Genomic DNA, 20,695 nt, shown 5'->3' with positions numbered 1-20,695 from the left:
CAATCTCTCTCACACACACATGCTGGGATTTCTTCCAATTTAACTATCTTGATATCAGACTTCCACATGTGCTCATTTTGCTCTCATTCAAACAGAAGTGATTTGTTTCTCTCCCCCATGTGGACTTTTCTGTCTGAGAATTGGAAACAAACTATCTCTGCTTCACACACTCCAAACTTCTGTCCCCCCTTCTCCCTCTATCATTACTGGATCCCCCCTCTGGACTGCCTGGGCTCATTTTCTCTTCCATAGTTCCTGTGTTTGTCAACGTGCATACATTCAAGCTAGTCAAACAACGTACACATGCACACTAGTCGACAAGTGTTTGTTTGTGTGTCGCCTTTCATGCTGTGAGAAGAGAATCTCTGGCTGCGATACTTTGAGGGAAAATTACGCTTAGCTTCACTAAGTTAGCCTCTATGCCGTTGATAATGAATCCCCCTTTACTGCATGAATATCACAGATTGATCTTTGTGCCCAATTGACTTTTGGTTGGATCATGACTGTGCATAGATTAGTGTGAAAAAGTTTAAAGAAACGTCCTCTATCTCTTGGATTACAGTTTGACATTTCATCTCACGGATTTCAGTTTTAAAGATAGACACAGGAGACATAAGCCGCCACTTTGATTCATAGACCAGGACGAGCTTTGATAACGATATGACTAAAGTCTGAGAGAGATCTTGTGTAAAGTATAATATATAAAACCTTATGCACCGACAGAAACAATAGACATTAATTTTCAAACACTTCAGCCAATAAAAGAAGGAAGTAATTTGACTATTTGTCACAACCCGGCTCATATGATGTATCATCAGAAGTGTGCGAATGCAAAAGAGAACAAAAAATTAAGAGTCTTTGTCAGGTGATGGATTCTCCAAACCAAACAACCAGACCAAGAGTCAGAATCAGAAAACCAAGGGCCAGTGAATCAGAGTGTCAGATAGCCAGAGAGCCAATACAGGGAACCAGCAGATCTCTGTAGACGGAGTGCACCAGGCCCAGGTGCAGCTGATCCTGCTGATGAATCTCCAGCCAGGGACACAAGCCCTGCAGCAATCACACAGACATCAGCAGCAAGCCAAAGACTCCCAGTGGGTCATTTTCTTTAGTAGTCCAAAAAAAAGGTCATCAGATGAAGATGTCTTGCAAACACTACTTCTGAGGCTGACTGGGAGGAGACCCAGGAGTAGACTGAAGGGATTCCAGAGGGACTACATGTCTCAGCACAGAGGAAAAACTCCAGCTAGTCCTGTGTCTGCTCATGAGCTGGAGAAAGGATTCACAGTTACTTTGAGTTTTCTCACTCTGAGAGCAGGAAAACACATCTTCTCCAGCGTAATTGAAACAAGTGAGTCATTTTCACCTTCTATACTCAAAGTGAAATGAGAGGCTCATAAATAGAAAAGAAACTTGATTGTTCAAGATGGCTGGTGTAAATTGAAAAGCTCAACTTAGATGTGGTTATCAGACATGTTGTTTCATAGGTGCTGATGAAATTGTTACACTTAAAGTTTGCAGAATAAACTTCTCTGAAAGGTCGTGAGAAGTTGTTCCAGAGAAACATAATTAAATGTGACCTGCCAGAACACAAGACACGTGGACACACGTGAAGAATCACACTTTCATTCTCAGCATGCCTTGTGTGTTATGTGTTAATAGTCTTTGTGAACATTTAATTAAAATGTCAGTCTGCCTGAAGGGGGGGGTGACACAGTGTCATAACAGACACCGACAGAGAAAGGAACTCTGCTCTGACCTTTTATAATTCCCATTCTTCCTCTCAACACCTGCTTCTACCTTCTTCAGATGAGGTGGCCGAGAGAGGATACACAAACGTGTAAGATTGGAAAAAACACTGCTTTGACCTTTAAATAACAGTTAGTTAATGAAAATGTTTACTAGTACAAATCCACTGAACTTTGGTGCCATGTTTTTTTTCTCAACACAGAGAAATGTGATCGTATTATTTATTTTTTATTACAACTCCTTACGGAATCTAAGATCAGTAACATAACAGAATCCACTGAGTGAAGACTTGATCTCAGCTTTAGTTTAAAGGACATCACCCACACTGCCCTGCCACAACATGCTGGTCTTCCTGGCGTGCGAGAAAAGAACAGAGAGGAAATATGTTTGATGCCAGTGAGCGCTGCTGGGGCTAGTTTGTCTTACTAATGCAGGAGAGGAGACCCTGTTAATACCAAGACTCTATTGATCCTACTAGACCTTCTGGCTAGAGATGAATAGCGCGTAACGTATTATCACTGCCTCAAAATGGGCCATCGCATATCTTTGACATTTCCAACACAGCCGGCTATAATTTCCACTGGAGCGCGCTCCATCCCTCGCTCGCTTTCCTTTTCACCCACTTATACTATTTTTTTCTTGCACTCACTCAACCTACTTCTTTCTCTTCGCACCCTTGGCCTTTTTTTGAGTTTCCGCACTTGGTGAATTCATGTTATCAGTCCATCCATCCTCTTTCCTTCTGTTTTTTCATTTTTTTTTTCACATTTTCACTACCTTTTGCCATTTTGCTCTTTTCCTGTGATTCATCATTTCCCTCCTGTCTTTCCATTTCTATTTCTGTTTCTGTATCCCCATCTTAAGTGTTTTGTCTCTCAACCTCTCCATCTCCTTTTATGTGGGCTTGAACTTGACAGAGGCCACTTCCTCTCATATGCTTCTGCTTTACTCCTCTTATTTTAGTCTCACTGTATCTATGTCTTCTCCTGCTCTCTCTCTCTCTGTATTTGTAAGTCCCTCTGCACCTCTGTGTTGTTTGCCCCCAGCAGACAATGCTGCTGACAAAGATGAGCCAGAGCATATTTAAAATGTCACCAGCAACATGACAAAAGGTCAAATGGAAAGTAAGAGACTCCCAGCCCAGTTTGTACTGACTGCTAAAAGGGCTCTTGTACTGTTGCGTGTGAGTGCAGGCTTGCTTTTTTTTAAAGGGTTACAGACACATATGCATGTCTGCTGTTGCCCAGGGGTGTGTATGTATTTTTGTGTTTCTGTGAGCGAGAGAAAGTAAGATGAAACACATTGAAGGTTCTGTGTACATTTTGCTCTCTCTCTCATGCATGCTCGTGTTTTTCCACACACAGTTGTGTGTCTGTGGTTACATGTAAGGCATATAGAATCATTCTAGATGTTGCCATTTTTATAAACATCTATTTTTTAGCTTATCATGCCTTTAATAGAGAGACAGGACAGTGGATAGAGTTAGAAATCGGGAGGAAAGATTGGGGAATCACACAGGGAGCCACTCTTCAGATTCTAACCCCAGTTTGGGGTTAAACTAACGACTAGGCCATGTGTTATGCTGTTGATATCCTAACCTGAATGCGTCCTTATTTCTGATGGGAGGCTTTGAGCTGCTGCTTCTAAAATATGTTTCCATCTGGCTGACTACTTTAGGAGGGCTGTATGTCTGCATTTACCTAAGATAGGCTGGTTTAAATCCTGATGGAGTGGTCCAAAACCCTTATGCTTCCAGCAGCATGTTTGCCCGATTTCTATGTATAATTTTTGCAAAAAAGTGAAAATTCAGGAGGAGAAAGTTTAGCACAAACAATACACTCTGCTTGTAGGCAAATCCCCCACCTCTTATTTTGCAAGTCAACATTGTTATTTTCTAATGAAGTGCATAATGAGGGAGCTACCACAGCTGTCTTGTTGCACGAGTGCAGCTAATTAAAAGCAACATGTAGATGTAAATGATATTAGGAACTGCTGAGTGTATGTGGCGAGTATCTCAACTTTAATGAAAGGGTTTTATTGGGAGGTTGCTTTCGGAAAGAATTAAGGAGGTGACAGCTGTGCCTTTTTGTTTTTGTATTTCAGCTTTTGTTAAAATGATTTAACTCCCCTTTTCACATTCACACAATTAAATATGTAGAAATCATTTTTAATGTCAAGCAATCATTGTTTAAAGCACGGACAGGTTTGCAGAAAATCCAAATGAGGATGATAATCGAGGATTTTAGAAGATAATGATAGAGAGCGCTGTTGTTTTCTATTATTGGAAACTTATTTCACAATCCTCTTGTTTTTGAAGCACTTTATACAGCACTTAAAGTTCTCTTTTGGAGTGTGTGTGTGTGTGTGTGTGTGTGTTCTCATTCGCAGTTTGAAGCACAGACTTCCTTCATTCTCTTGGTGCATGTATATACATCCATCTGTCGCTCTGTGACTGCCCCCCCTTGTCTACCTCCCATTTCCTTTAGTTCTCAGAATGATAATCCATCTCGAGGGGGAGACGGGCAGATCCATAATGTATGTGTGCATGGGTTATGTGTGCGCGTGTGTGTGTGTGTGTGTGTGGTCTCTGATGCTGACTCCTTTCCATCGACTCTCCTAAATGTCACTGTCAGATGGTGAAGATTTACTCCTCCTTTCTCACCATCTTCTGCTATCTTCTCACTCCTTTCCCAACAGATTCTTTCTTCTATTTCATGTCAGTCTCCTTTCAAATAATGCAATTTTACACATAATTGAATGTATAGACAGATAGACGAGAAGCTAAACAGACGGCTGTCATAGATGGATGTAAGGACATAGGGGGATATGTTGTTGTTTGGGGTGTCAGCAGTGTGTGAGCGGTTCTGATGAGTTGGTGGCAGAGCTGACACAGCATTGGGAGTAAGAGGCCAGCCCTCTGCTTATCCTTCCATCACTCTCTCTTTCCATTCATCCATCTCTCTACACAATCCATCCAACCGCGGCCAAAGTGAGTTTCTCCTGCCAAGGGCAGTAAGAGAGGGGTGGTATAGGAAAAGAAGAGAGGGGGTGTTTCAGGGTAGTTTTTCAATTCCATGTAAGAGTCATCATGACGTGTGACTGTACATGTAGTACCTCTCCATGTGTTTACTGACTCTTCTTCTCACACACAGATATGTATTGACCTTTATTACCAACACTGAGGCTTCACTTTCTTAAAATATAAAAAACAGTATAACAAAAAGGTGGGCCAAAATAATGTCTGCAGCCAGTCAGAAATGATTTTGGTTTAACTTTCAGGTAAATGTCTTGTCCGTCTTTTTGTACTGTCTAGGACACACACATACAAACTCTGAATTATTATTACGGCTTTTGCTTTCCTCTCATGATAATGATTGAGTCAATAACAAGCCATAGCTTTTCTTATCTGAGAAATAACTACAAACTCCTCCTGATGGTGTCTTCAAAGTATAGCGTGTGATAAAGAAATACACCTAAATGTCATTTCTGGAGCAATCACTGAGGAAATGATGAGCTTTATACCAATATGCAGGACTTGTGATGGATTAATTCAATCAAAAACAGATACCCTGTTTGTGTAAATTGCTCGTGATTTTATTAAATTGTGCTCTTTATAAATAGCTCAGTTGGTGTGATTTAATAATTGTTGAACTAGTGGGGAAGCATAGTGGTAGTGGCCAGAATAGTTGATCTGACATTGAAGCTTTTCTTATTTGTTTGACAGATTTCTCATTTCAGAAAGATGATGTCCTTTAATTTCTTGCCTTATTTAGCACTGCTTTGTTTGCCTCTGTTCATGTAGCTTCCAGGGGGAATGTATTTTTTTTAACTTTCACTCTTAATTATTTTATTAAAATCAAAGCTGTTACAAATGTTACCTGTCTCAGCATGATAAGAAGTAATTATATTCCATTCCCAAGCATTTTGCTGCCGTTGGCATGAAACCAAGAATGTATTAAGTGAGCCTAGTTAGAGGATGTTGTCTTCCTAAAGGGTCCTCTGGGAGAGGAGAGGGGAGTGAGACATGCAGTTTGATTGGTCGACCCTCTGGTTTTCAATTAGGCTTAAACACTTCAGGGAAAAAATATGATAATAAACTACATTTCCTCATGGCACACCACGCAAATTTGGAAGATAAATATGGATGTGAATTCTCAAGATGTATGTAATTACAGTAATCCCATGCAAGAATAATGTATAATGTTTGAAGGGCCCAATGTTTTAATAGTTCAAAATGTATGTGTAAGGGTGTTTCTTTGTAATGTTTTCTTCATTTCTCTTTTTTTCTATGCTTTTTTTCATACTTCCTGTTGGCGACCCCTCCACTGACTTCATTTAGGTAAGTCATTTGTTGTTCATAGTTGTCAATGTTTCTGTTTGTCTTTTGTTAGACACTTGAGAGACCAAACTTTTAAGAGCTTCTACATTGTGATACTGACACATATGTTTTATAGCCAAGGCTTTAATTGTATCCTTGTCATTTTATGTTGTTCTCACAGCCTAAAAGAGCTGTCAGGATGATTTGAGCAGCTGAGGGAAATAAACATTTAATAGGTTTTTGATGCTTCTAACTTGATTTTCTTTTGACTTTGCCATAAGCTATCGTTTGCGTTTCTGCCGACTGGACCCCTCTAAATTATATCAACTGTCTAAGTACAATAATGTTACCACCATCATTCTAATGGCTTCAGAAAAGAGGAGAGGAAATAACTGATATTAGGAGGCTGGGTGGCAGCTGAGTCTTTGTTCTGTTTTGTGCAGTGGTCTGTGTTTGCTGGGCTGTGATGTGGATGTGTGAGGCAGCTGGTTAAATCTTGAAGGATTTTCTGGTTATTTTTTCAACAGTTCAGTTTTGAGATGTGTAATTTAACATTCTTCGACTCTTTTTGTCTCCGCTTTTAATTCTCAGTTTTCTCTGTCTTTCTCCTCTCTTTGTTTTATTGCATCATTCGTTCTGCTTAATTTGTCACACTGTTGCTGTGCAACTTCTCAAGAGTCTGTATTTGTTGTGAATATTGAACAGCATTCTAGCCCAGGAAACTTTGAATTGGAAACATTTATTGTTTTTGTAACATTGCCTTTAGTATGACCTGAATTGACCTTTGTGTGTTTGAATAGGTGCTTGATTGCCTAATTGTCTGTCACAGGTGCTTCACAGTGACTTGCAAGTTTCTTACAGAAAGAGGATTAAGGGCAGAATGTGTGAGCGAGGTTCTTGCCTTGCCTTTTTTTCTGTATGTTTGTGAAAGAGATATTTTACTGTGAATGCCAGGTCATGCAGAAAACCTCTGGGCTAATGTGGAAATGTAAAAAACTGCAGTTCAGTGTGTGTCCACTTGAGGTTGCCAAGGAGTTCCCAAAAGAGTTCATGCACATTTGATTGCAGAAGCATGTTGAACAGCCTGGTACAAATAATGGTTTTGATCCGTAACATGGTCCACCTAAACTACACCCGTTTGCATGCTTTTTAATAAGCTTAGAGATCGCGCAGTCAGAATTGGTTTCCACCATCACTGTGATTTATACAGTTCATGATTTCTTGTCATTTCAAACCATATTAAGCCATTGACTTTGTCTCAACTTCTCCAACTTTATTAAAGATATTCAGTGTCTTGTTTCAATTAATGTTCACCATGTACTGAGAACACCTTGAGCTTGTGGCAATCAGGCTCTACTTAATGCCATTATACATTTATGACCACCTTGTAAGGGGCGTTCCGGGCAATGGCCTGTCAGAGAAATGCAGGTGAATGCAGCAGCTTGATGCAGACTGCTGTCACCTTCCCCACTCTCTACTTTAATGAGCCACATTTGCAAGGTGCGAGACGAGGGGTTTCAAGTCCATCCACATCAACATGACAGCTATTAGGAGACACCAACAGCTGGTGGGAGGTGAAATTAGGGCTGACGAGGTGAGAGTAGAGGAAATGACAGACTAAGACACTGAAGAAGGACAAGAAAAAGTGGTAGAAGGGAAGGAAAAATTAGGTCGAAAGTAGCCACAGCAATAGAGAGTTTCACAGACAAGGAGTACAGCTGGCCATCATGCTGCTTGGGCAACACTCGTCCTTCATTAGATGAGTCACCTTGCTGGGGATTGAAGGACGTAAGATGATTGGAAGTGAACATAGGAGACAGTGAGCAGGATAAAGGTTGAATATGCTGCAGACACACACAGGTGGCGGAAAGACAGTTGAAGCACAAACACGAATACATAATGTGAATACAACTTTGGAGGCATCCAATCATTAGTGCTGTCATTGGGAAGTCTGCTCAAGGCTGTTGTTACCATTAGCGATTTACAGAGAGTACAAGAGACCAGAAAAGGACGGAAAAAGAGAAGTGAGCGATGGTTAAAATCAGGATAGGAGTTAAAGAACTGGACACCAAATGAACAAAAAAAACACTTTCACATAATCCTTGCAACTAATTATCATCACTGTACAGTGGCAGTTTAATTTGTCACACACCTGAGCCTCACTATTCCATTTTTTTTATAGCAGAAAACACAGCAATGGAACAATCACTTTTTCAACCAGTTGGTGGTTTAAGTGCTTACTTTGCCATGCAACTCTTTGCACAGAAAACCTGCCTGAAACTGAATCTAGGAGAATAATTTAACACAACATCCCCTGGATGGAAACAAATAATGAAGCTCTACAGGATGTGATTTGATTCGTGCCATACACATCAGAGTCTAGTTGAAAAAAAGCTGCATCATTACAAATCCGAAAACAATTTCAGTCGCAATTACACATATTTACAGTAGGGATGTTGAAAACAAAAATGTTACATGCTAGATTCAAAAAATGTTGTCTAGTGATGGAGAGATTTTGATTAAATTCCTAAGTCACATGTGTGCTTTGTGTTTATTTTAATGAACACATAATAAACACATTTGAATAGCATCAAATCAAAACTTAAATAATCTCAGGACACATTAAAAAGTCAAGGTCTTGACTGTACTCTGTATGTTATTCAAAGAGACTCTACATTAATCCATGTGCCAAGGTCTTAGCAATATTTTGCAACAGTGACAATGAAAAGCACATTTTTTACAGGCAGACAACTTAAGTAGAACTAAATTTAGTGGTGGAAAGCGATCTGCCACCATTCATAGGCCAAGGAAGTATAATTGAGATGCTGAAAGATGCTCAAAGTTTAGTAAACTGATTGGTTTTATCTGGCTTCAGTGGTAAGTATAATTGCGTATCATCTGCATAACGATGAAATCTCAGAGTGTGGTTATGTTGAAATTGAGTTTGTCGATGGATGAAAAGAGAGATATGAGTGGTTAAAGAGGCGATAAAGACACAAGCTGTAAAAGCCAGGGTGATGACAGGCAGCAGAGAGGGCTGCAGGAATGTGAGATGAGGAAAGTGTTAAAAATGAGAAACAGTGAGAGAAGTCTAATAAATAAAACAACAGTACAGAGAGGAATGATAGACATAGAGAAAGCCTGTATCAAGCCTTTAGGGACATAACGGATGAAAGTGGGGTTTCTTTGTCAGAGAGAAACCTTTAGATGGAAGTAAGTGCTCATGTTGCTTTAATCATTGCTTTGACTTGGGCTACCTATATTGAGGTAAAATAAAAAGACAGGTTCTGCTCTACTTTGTGCATAGTACTGAAGTGCAGCTTTAAGTGTCTTCATTCTGTCCATTTCGAAAGGTGTGGTCAGGCTAAGGTAACATAATTCAATTGTCTCTGAGTAAAAAAGACCACTGTTTCAACAACTCAACATTTATAAGAGGAGACACAAGAAAATATTTTGCTGTTGAGCTTGAAGTAAAACCCACTAACTAGATCACTAGATAGTGATACAGTTTGTTTAAAAGAAAAACGAGGTAATTATCTAAACATCTACTAAGCAAACCACACACCATAATCCTGGGAATGGCTTACTTCCATGGATGTTTTTTTTGTAATTATCAAAAGTTAATTTGAATTTTACTCAGATTTCAAACGCTTCTACATTAGAATATTTGATTTCAGGGCTCCACATGGCTTCCTTTAGTACTTTAATTCAGGGTGCCGTAGAGGAAGTGGAAGTCTGTCCCTCTTTTGTCGCTCAACTCATACTTTTCTATTGTTGTCATCAGTGATATCTCTGCTGCCCCACGCTGCAGTAGATCCTGCCCTCACTGCGGTTGGCCATACCAAGTCATCACTGTGATAGATCACTGTTATTACTTCATGTTCTCCATTACTAGAGAACAGTAGTTGGCTGGAACACAGGCACACACTCGGACACACATCAAGCTCGGAGACAAAAAAAAGTAATGCAAGATAGTTCACACACAAATTCATATTTGCATGTTTTATCAGTTGGTATACGCTGATGTGCATTTTCACATATGCACAAATCAGTTGAAGTATTGGCTGTAAATTGTGAGCGCTGCAGTGTTTGAGGAGTCTTAAGAGCCAGCCAAAGTTGTTATTGTTGTGTGATGAAAGAGAGGCCGTGAGAGTACTTTCCAAAGAGACAGATAGAGCGAGTGGGAGAGAAATCAAAATAATGAGAGCATCGACGAGAAAGCCAGAAGACTGTGGTCAATTCCGTCTTCCAGTAAATTTAGTTTCAACTTCAGACTCTCTTGTTTGATCTCGATGACAGGAGAAGTCCATTTACAAGCTGTCCACACTTGGTGCACAACATGTCAGGCTCCTGATTCCTCATGTCTGGTTATTGGCTATATTTGTTGTCTTCTCTTAATATACGTGGGTCTGCAGGTTGGAAATGTTATGTGAGCAAGAAGGCACATTTTATTCCACCTTAGTTTCCACTTAATAAATGTATAAATAGACTAAATAAATTAAGCATTTGCTCTATGCATACATGAGTAGAAATAAAAGCACATTTAGCTCAGGTCAATGCTATTAGCATAATGCTCTACTCGGCCAAAAGGAGGTGGGTGAGAAAGCTCAAACAATACATTATATCTAAATTAAGAGATGCATAATTTGAGAGAGACTTGTGGCTAATGACTAAAACAATTTGAGTCAAAGTGCGTTTGTTTGTTCTCTGTTGTGAGCAGAGCTTTATTATTTTTCAAAGCAATTGTAGAATCAAGATTATGTCAATGAGTGCGTGTGAAAATATGTTTTAGTCTTTGGAAGAGGAATAAACAGTCTTCTGAAGTGGTTAAAGGAATGAAAATAGACTTGTGTTTTTCTCTTTAACTTTAGCTGCATGGTGAAAGCAGAAATCAAGGAATATGTGTTGCAAACTGTTTAATTTGTATTCTTTATAAGAGTCGGCTTCAAATTCTTCAAATCCTTTTATCATGCATGCTGTCAAGTTTTTTTTTTTTGTTGTTTTTTTTAAGATTTGTTTTTTGGGGTTTTACGCCTTTTATTGGAACATGCCTTAATGGGGTGCAAAAAAAACTGCTTGACCATCTGCACCCCAGGTGTCCAACTCATTTAATGATAATCTAAATGTTAGGATGATGTCACTGCACATGTTAACCGTTTGCAGATGTACAGTATACAAAGAAAACATTATTACATTGCAGACATAGCGCAATTTCTTGAGACAGTCCAGGTTATCATACAGAACATGTGTTTTAGGAGAACTATCTTTGGCACCTCTAACTAAACAAACCATGCACCATGTCCTGCAATACTTTGTCTGTGTTCATACAGTATTTGTCCCATGATTCAACTGCCCCCTCTATAAACCCTCATCATGATCTTTTGTTTGTTATCAGAGAGAGGATAAACTGTCACCAATTTAACATCCTTTGTACCAAAACTGTGTTTGATAGCAGTTTTAAAAAGGTTGAAGTAAAACAAATATCCAAATGTGAGGCGCTATTTGTATTCTACACGACATGAACATGTACACAACTTGTGTGGGTGAAAATATGTACGCTTTGATCTCTGAATTTTCCAGACATTATTTTTTCATTTGTGATCCTGTTTGTGTGTTGCAGAGTGTGCGTGCGCCTGCTGATGTGAGCTGCAGTAAAAGAAGCCGTCCTGCAACACCTGCAGTGTGGTGTTTGCAGCCGGAGAGCTGTCATAAACAATCTGCTCCAGCGTCAGTTTAACAGCAAGCGTGGGAGAAGCGGATGCTCTTTAGGCTACAAGCAGCCTCACGCTCTCTAAATACACCAACTCAGCTGTGTAATGCCCTGAAATCAAAACGAGCTGTGGGATATCCTTCATGACATCAAAATTGTTATGGCACAAAAGGTTGGCAACACATGTTTCTGACTGTCCAACACATGATAATCCCTGTTCCGTGAAGCAGGATCTGCAGTTAGCAGGGTAACTTCAGTTATCTCTGGGTTTTCAGTACTACGATGGTAGTTCACTTTTTAATGCGTTTATGCTGAGTACTTCTGTGTCAGAAATAAACAAATTGTGTCAAAGGTAAAACAAAGGATTGCTCACTTAATCAATCTAAAAAGGAGAAATTTAACCCACAATTTCCTCATACTCCGTGCACTGCCGTTCGCTGTCACACTTTGCCAATGATTGTGTTTCCACAGCGGGCGTCGTGGTCTCCTGAGCATGCCAGCAGCGCCACTACCCTCCTCTCCACGTTACAAATAAGCTGAAGGTCTATATTTGACAGAGTACACTGCAGACAAGCGTCAATATGGACAGAATAGAACGACCCGGACAGGAGTCAGACAAGGATATGCACAGAGCATCCGCTCAATTTCAAAATAAAACACAATATACGGACTCACAATCATATTTTCCAAACTTTATCAACATTACATACACGTCATGCCACAACAAAGGAATCTCAGAAAGACAAAGTAACATGATGTTTGAACATTTTTCTCTTTATTTCCATGTGATCTTGTAGTTGTCCGGGGATGTGTGTACAGCTGCGCTCGACTCCACTCACGTTCCAGAAATGGCTCCAGCGGGGCAGGGCGCGCGCCAACAGACATAACAAAACCGTGGTGCTGATGGACCGCTCACACAGACTCTCCATTTCACTAAGGATCGAGGAGCTTACATCTTGTAGCTGTGGTACCTTGTTGTTTGTGTGGATGGGTTCAGGGCGGCTTCGAGTAGAGATTGTGTTTTCCCACTAGACAAATGTTTTCTTTTGAGTTTCCAGACACTTGACCTTATCTTCCTTCATGTCCTTCCTTAGCCAGGTTAAAACAAACAGCTTTTCTTTCTGCACTAATCTCTCTTCAGACTTGAACTTTTAAATTAACATTGTATAATTATCTTTGTTTATCGCTGCCTTAGACATATCAGTGCCTCTCTGTCTCCGCTAATTGGGCGTCTGATTAAACTAACTCCTTGTGCAGAGAAACAACTCAGCCGACACTGACTGGATCCGTGTTATCATGTTTAGTTGATTAGAAGTGAAAGGAGTTCTGATGTCACTCCTTAGATTGTCACTGATTGTTTTCTCTCTCTCTTGTTGTTTACAAGAGAACAAAATGTTGAGTCTTACTAAATCAATGGACTCTCTTTCTCTTTCATTGCAGTTTCTCCTCACAGCTGGTTGTCTGATAAAATGATAAAGATTTTGAACTCCCTTGTTTTATTTCACGGTGCTTTATTGGTTTGAATGACTTTTTTTAAGAGCAGCTTGAGTTAATCAGTAAGTTTTGAAAACCTGTTTTTGCTCCTGCCATTGAAACATTCCCTACAATCTCTTGAATTTTTGGAGATTTTTTACAGATGACAAGGAGCAATAAACTCAAGTGCATAGCATGTATATGCAGATTTTTACCTTCTAGCCTTTTTCAAAGTGAAGTCAGTGCACGTTCCAAACGTTCTTCCTATGTCCCTCTCTGCAGAATGACAGTTCTAAAACTCTCACCAGAAGCTATATTCCCATGATGGATGTTTTGTGACAAGGATGTGATCAACATACTTCTACACACACATGCACACACATTACATACATTCAAGCACCAACGAACATGTCAGTGCCCAGTGTCAACTTTGATTAGACATGGACAGAACTGGAGGGAAAAAAACATCTATGGTACTCAGATGTGTGAGAGAACATCTATCTAAGAACAATGAGTTCCCAAAGGCTCTGCCGCCATACATTACTGATATTGTGCATCCTAAGTGATATTTGTTCAGAGCTTTGTTTTGTTAAAATTAACATTTTTGCGACTAATTAAAAAAATATTAACTTTGTCTCTGCAAGAGAATGACAGAGCGGCAACACTAGAGCAGTTACAGCACCCTTTGAACATAGTTTTGTTTGTTTGCATAAGAAAGAAAAATGTATTGTTGCAACATAAGTGCCTTTAATCACAGAAGAACTAGTGAGTCTAACTGTAATTTGCTTCTTTTTAATAATTTAGTCCCATTTCTCAACGGCTCAAACTCAAAATCCTTGTTCCATTTCATGGTGTGTGTTTTGCAGATTGCATGGTTGCACAGCTAATGAGCAGTGAGACAAACTACTCTTCACTTTTGTTCCCCCTCGGAGTGGTATTTCTGAATTAATCATCTTTAATTACCAAAAAAGTTTGAACAAAACGAGGTAATATGTTTAAAAAAATATAGATGTCTCCACACAACTTCTTAAAGATAAAAGGCTGACGTTCCTATATTATCAGTATTTAAGTATTGTTCTTACTTCTTTGTTCCTATTTCTTTCATTGTCTTTGATAAGTTTCATTTTTTTCTCCGTTGGCATAATAAGATTTCTCTGCATAGCTCTTGTCATGGCCATTCTTTAATGTTGCATCAGTGTGTCATTCCTCCTTTTTTTCTCCGTCGCAGACCATGCATCTTTTTTCTGTCATACTTTCTGCTTCTTTTTACCCAAACACATTTTTTTTCTCCTCCACTGATCATTTCTTCATTTTCCTTCCTCTTCGGTGGGCTTCATAACCCATCCATTTCCACAGTATCCTGCTTCAGTAAATAATTACACTGTGATGAAAACCTGAGAGAGGCAGACATGGAGAGGGAGAAGCTGCTATTGATGACAGGTATAGGAGGACAGTGTAGGTGAGAGTGTGAGGGAAAAAAAAAGGAGACAAACACAGGGATGGTAAAAGGATGGATATTGATCTTTACCTAGAATAGAATCAGAATGGATGAAGAAAAGGTTAAAGCAGAGGGGAGCAGAAGTATGAAAACCTACAGAGCCCCCATTCTGCTTTGTTTCAGAAACAAATTTAGCCAGATGCTAATCCTCTCCATTAGCAGCTAAGGTAAAATGTAATCTCTGCTCTCTCTAACATCTCTGCTTCAGAGACATCAGTTAATACATAAGCAAACACAGTTAGCACTTTATTATCACAGCACAAACAAAAGCTTACCCTCATAAGCCTCATTTTTGATGCACGGCCAGGAGGAATGCTAAATACTGGATAACACTGCCAGGTATTACTGCCACAAAGAACAATGTTAAATCCCTGTTAGCGAACCCCAGCCACTGCAGGGGCTTAGCACAGCAGAAGTTTCCATTAGCTGGCACTGGCAGTATAGATATGCACCCTAACAGAAGCAAATGCATTGTCTCTCTCACACACACACACACACACACACACACACACACACACACACACACACACACACACACACACACACACACACACACACACACACACACACACACACACACACACACACACTCAGTCCCCCTAATCCCCATTAACCTGAGGGAGTCCCTGCGTGGCTGGGTGAGAGAACCCTAATTTATCATCTTGCTGTGCATTGGTCTTGAAGCTGAAGGCCATTTGTAAATCCACCTCCAATTACTGCTGGACTTCCCTTGAGTGTGCATACTGTACATGTAAGTGCATTAGTGGTGTGATTGTACACTGTTGCTTATTTCGTGCATAATGCTGATTATCAACAGTTTCGGCTTTCTTTAGTAGACTTAGACAGAAGCCAAATGTATTTGTTGTATTACGACATTATGAACAAGAGATGACCATCTTCAGGCTCGGTTATTCCTGGAGCAATGTGAGTGCGGGACAGTGGAGGGAATAGGGAGGAGGGGTATGGAGCAACCAAGCCTGAGAGTGAGTGTGCCCTTAGTGTCTGTATGAGTAGACCAGTAAGCTGTCACATTAAAGAGCTGCCGTTGCCAGATTGGCAGCAAATCATCTTTATGGGCACAGAGGAGGGCACAGAGAAGCTCTCGCATGCTGCTGACTTGTGTAGAGAAAATAAGTGAGGCCCACTCATACCACACCAACAGTTCCACTGATTGTTCTGATATTGACCAGCAGATCAGATACTCTCAGTCGAGGATATGGAAACACTGTGCATGCTTTATTATCTAGTATCACAGTGTATTTATTCCCTTCCCTCCCCACTCCATCTGTTTCCCTTAAAAGACATAATTTCTGGGAATCGGACAACATTCACATGCAGCTTACTCACCAACTGTTGTACACAAGTAAATTATGATGACAAACTTCTGTTCCTATATCCATGTTCCCAAAATGCACACTCGCGTGTTTGCATGTTCACCTGCACGCTTGTACCTCTACTTGCCATGCCTGTGTGTATGGGCATTGTGACATTGGAGACAGTTTATGGATGAAGAAACAAGAAATGCAACAGAAACTGTGATCAGTGTATTGAAAAATTCCCAACGGATTCTATATATTTGAGAGTAGACACTGAAGCGCAGCTCCAAGGGATAATTATATTTACATTAACATACAGCTATTTTAAATAATGAAGGTGTTATTTATTTACTTCTCATCAAACACTATGTAATTTAAGTCCAGCTAGTAAGAATACAATTGCTCAAAAGCTGGTGCTGTATTCACTGAGCAGTACAAAAAGACGCTCCTAGTGATGAAATTCTTAGAATTATGTTTTTTTTTCCGAAGAATTTCCCCTTTAAGTTAAGACTAGATACAAGTTATTGACAAAGCATCTTAGACTGGGAGAGCGCCTAAAGGTGAAAGATGTTAGGAGGAGTGGGGAAGACTTTAGCAGGCTGAAATAAAAATAATTGGCTTTTCTCTAAAAATGTGCTGTGTCTCACTCTTATAGTTATCTGATTTTTTTTATAACATTGATTCCTTTTTTCTGAAACTGTAGGAAAAAATGAAATCTGCCAAAAATTGTCACACAAGATTCACAACATCTGATAAATGTATGAATCTCAATTAATACCAAGTATACTATGAGCTATTAAACCTCACACCTACAGTATGGTTCTCAGACCTGACTTAATCTATGTTTTCTGACCTTTCTTACTAAATGTCATTCTGAAACACACAATCCTTGCATCTGTGTTTCTGTTTGAGCTCCTTTGATACCGATATACTCTCTAACCAATAAGCCAGATCCCACAATCCCTCTATGGACTGTGTGTGATGGTATTTTAATGGCCTCTAAAATTAAAGCCATTCCCACCTGAGGAACCATGGGAAATAATTAATAATCCTCTGCTGTTACAAGCCTTGTATAACAACCTCACTTCTGTGATAGAAAACACAACGGGTCTGTGGTGTTTTACTTTAGTTTCTCTTTGCCTTTTGATTTCTTCATCTCTGAAAAAGGAGACAAAATTTAGGATTGTTGTATTTGGGGACTAGAATCTAAAAGTACATTTTAAGTACATCTGCGGTTGAGTGGACGCTAGCGCATCTTGCTGCCGCATCTTGCAAGATGCGGCATCTTGCTGCTCACCGGTTATTTTTCAGTATTTTGTTTGGTTTTACGGCCTGAATGGACTGCGTAATTGCACTTTTATGGGAGTTAGAGCATTAACCTATCTTCGCATAAACACCGATTCAGTTGTTGCTCCTGTGTTTTGCTTGTTTTGTGTGCGAGCGGGCCAACTCCAGCCTACCCATTGCAATGCAGCACGTGGCTTCGCTGATCCACCTGGCCGTTGCAGTCGCTATGTGGGCCAGAAAGTTTTACATCTGGTCTGCACTTCTCTGGACGCTCCTGTCGTTCTGCCATCACCCTGTGGCAGGTATACTGTGGTATACAGCGCGCTGAACTTCGTTGGCTTCGCTGGCACCTGCCTGAGCCTCAACCGCCAGTGCTGCAACTCCACCTGGACATCGCTCTCTTCCCCCGCCGGAGATACACCCATCGTGGGTCTCGCAGGAATTTCCATCAGGACAACTCCAAAGCAATAAAATCCCTCTGGTCTACCTCTCGCAGCCCTCCCAGAAACTCCGGCAGGGCTGTTGATTGCCGCGTATTAGCCAGCCCAGCTAGGTCGGCTAACGCTCCTGTCAAGCGTGACAACGCCGCTTCGGTCTGCTTAACATCCGCTCTCTCATGGGCAAGGGACATCTCATCCAGGATCTCCTCACTGACCGTAAGCTTGATTTTCTCTGTCTGACTGAAACTTGGCAACAGCTAAATGACTTTTCTCAACTAAATGAATCCACTCCTCCAGGCTTTGTTTATATCTCACATCCCCGTGGCAACGGTTGGGGTGGAGGTCTTACGATAATTCACCGCGAGAAGTGGAAAGTCCTGCAAATTTCTATGCCTGCCTTCAGTTCATTTGAATGTGTTGTATTTAAGCTGCCTGGACCCACTCCCACCATTGTTGCTACACTCTACCGCCCCCCTAAGCCACACAGTGACTTCTCACCCCCTCCAACTGCACAGCTGATGAACTCTACCATGTAACTGACCATTTCCTCCTTTTATTCAATGCTGCACTTTGCCTCTCCACGTCTCATCTCATTTCGGAATATAAAGGACATCAACACAGATGCTCTCCGCTCCAATATTGACAATATTCTGATCCCGGACTATCTTTCCAACCCTGATGAACTAGTAGCACTTTATAATAATGGATTAAACAACATTCTCAACTCTCTTGCCCCGGTGAAAACACGGTCTGTCTCCTTCTCCTCAACTGCCCCCTGGTATACCCCTGAGCTTCGGACAATGAAAACGAAAAGTCGACAACTTGAGCGACTCTACAAAAAAACAGGTCTCTCTATACATAGGGAAATGCACAAAACCCATATACTACACTACAAAGACTCAGTTGCTCAAACCAAATCCAACTATTACTCTGGCTTAATCATCTCCAATGAAGGAAACAACAAAACACTGTTCTCACTGATAAATAAAATTCTCCCCTCCAGCCACCAAACTCCCCCCCCCCGTACTCTACTGACACCTGTGAATCACTAATGCTGTTTTTTAATGAGAAAATTCACAATATTCACCAGCACTTATGTCCAAACCCACTGCTTCTCTCCCCTCCTGAATCTCTCCCACACTATCAGTCGCTTTCCTGTTTTCAATTCCCTGATCCCTCTGAAATCTCTGTCCTCATCCAAAAATCCAAGCTAGTCCAACTAGTCAGCTTGATCCCCTGCCCACAACCTTGGTCAGATCTTGCCTGTCCTCTCTGCTTCCCCTCATATCTGCCATCATTCACGCCTCCCTCACCACTGGAATTGTTCCTTCATTATTCAAAACTGCAGCTATCACTCCTATATTGAAAAAGCCTGGTTCAAATCCTAACAACTTCAATAACCTCCGCCCCATTTCTAACTTACCTTTCATCTCCAAAATTCTGGAAAAAATAGTCGCCACCCAGCTACAGTCTCACTTAAATCAAAATAGCCTCTATGAGCCCTTCCAGTCCGGTTTCCGCTCCCGTCACAGTACAGAAACTGCTCTACTAAAAATCACCAACGATCTCCTCATTGCTTCCGACTCCGGCTTACTTTCCATCCTCATCCTTTTTGACCTGAGTGCAGCCTTTGTCACTATCTCACACCCCATCCTCCTCAGTAGACTCTCCTCTATTGGCATCACTCACACCCCCCTTACCTGGTTCCACTCTTATCTCTCAGGCCACACTCAGTTCATACAGCTCAAATCCTTCAAATCCGAGCCTTCCCCAGTCACTACAGGTGTGCCCCAGGGCTCTGTCCTGGGGCCCCCTCTCTTCATCACCTACCTTCTCCCCCTTGGCAATATTTTCCATAAATTCAATATACTTTTCCACTGCTTTGCGGATGACACCCAGCTCTACCTCTCCAGTAAACCAAACTCCACACTTCCACCCTCCTTCCTCACTTCTTGTTTATCTGAAATAAAATCCTGGTTCTCCTCAAACTTCCTTAAATTAAACAGTGATAAAACCGAGATCCTTCTCGTCGGCACTAAATCCATATTATCCAAAGTTGGCAGTTTCTCCCTCACTATTGACAGCTCCTCAGTTTCCCCTTCCCCTCAGGTTAAGAGTCTGGGTGTCATCCTCGACAGCTCACTATCATTTAAATCCCATATCAATAACATTACCCGGTCTGCATACTTCCACTTACGAAACATCAACCGTCTCCAAGATCGCCTACTCACTCTGACACTTTAAACTGCAATTCCACTGTCCTACATTCCATTTCTTTATTGTATGCTGTTTTTTTTTTTACGTTTTTAAAATGTTGTGTGTCTTGAAAGGCGCTTATAAATAAAAAATGTTATTATTATTATTATTATTGTTATTATTATAAAAGGAAACAATCCTCCTGTGAATTCTAAATATCAGCACACAAAGAGCATCTCTAAAACTCTACAGAACATAATAATATTGTAAATTACAAAACTGACTGAACAACGTTCTTCCAGAGTAGAACAAAGAACAGCAATGATACAAGAATGTATTGTTGTTGATCTCAAGACTTAAGCCTGGCTCACACTGTGCGATTTTTCCTCGATTGTATAAAAGTCGGGGTGGTATGTCAGCTCACACTGTACGACGCGATCATTTACGATGCCCAACCAGACCTTAAAATTTATGTGCTCACTCTGTACGATGTGATTGTCCGGCACGGCAGTGGGAGCTCGCACTGTATGAGTGAAATCGGGCCGGAGCTTTGACAATTGTTAGTAAAGTTGCATTTGAAAACTCCAACGGATGCCGGTTGGTGAAACAGAAGGAAGTGGAAGTTGTTGTAAGATGTAGGAAAGTTTATACAATTGTAGATATATGGATAAAAGTTTCAAAAAAGTGCTGCACTGACGATCTGTCGTC

At 40.6% G+C, this 20,695-nt stretch overlaps 1 long non-coding RNA gene across 1 annotated transcript; it reads left to right on the top strand.

Annotated features, from left to right (window-relative positions):
- Window positions 1–1,006: 1,006 nt before the first annotated feature.
- Window positions 1,007–13,271, top strand: LOC109986583 (uncharacterized). The gene is made up of 3 exons (XR_002278074.3): window positions 1,007–1,351; window positions 11,688–11,949; window positions 12,575–13,271. It is a non-coding gene; the product is annotated as an uncharacterized lncRNA (long non-coding RNA).
- The last annotated feature ends 7,424 nt before the right edge of the window (window positions 13,272–20,695 follow it).

The sequence above is a fragment of the Labrus bergylta genome, chromosome 20, assembly GCF_963930695.1.
Source record: "Labrus bergylta chromosome 20, fLabBer1.1, whole genome shotgun sequence".
Lineage (NCBI taxonomy): Eukaryota > Metazoa > Chordata > Actinopteri > Labriformes > Labridae > Labrus > Labrus bergylta.
Note: the sequence above shows the minus strand (reverse complement) of the source record. Positions and strands in the feature narration are given on the sequence as shown.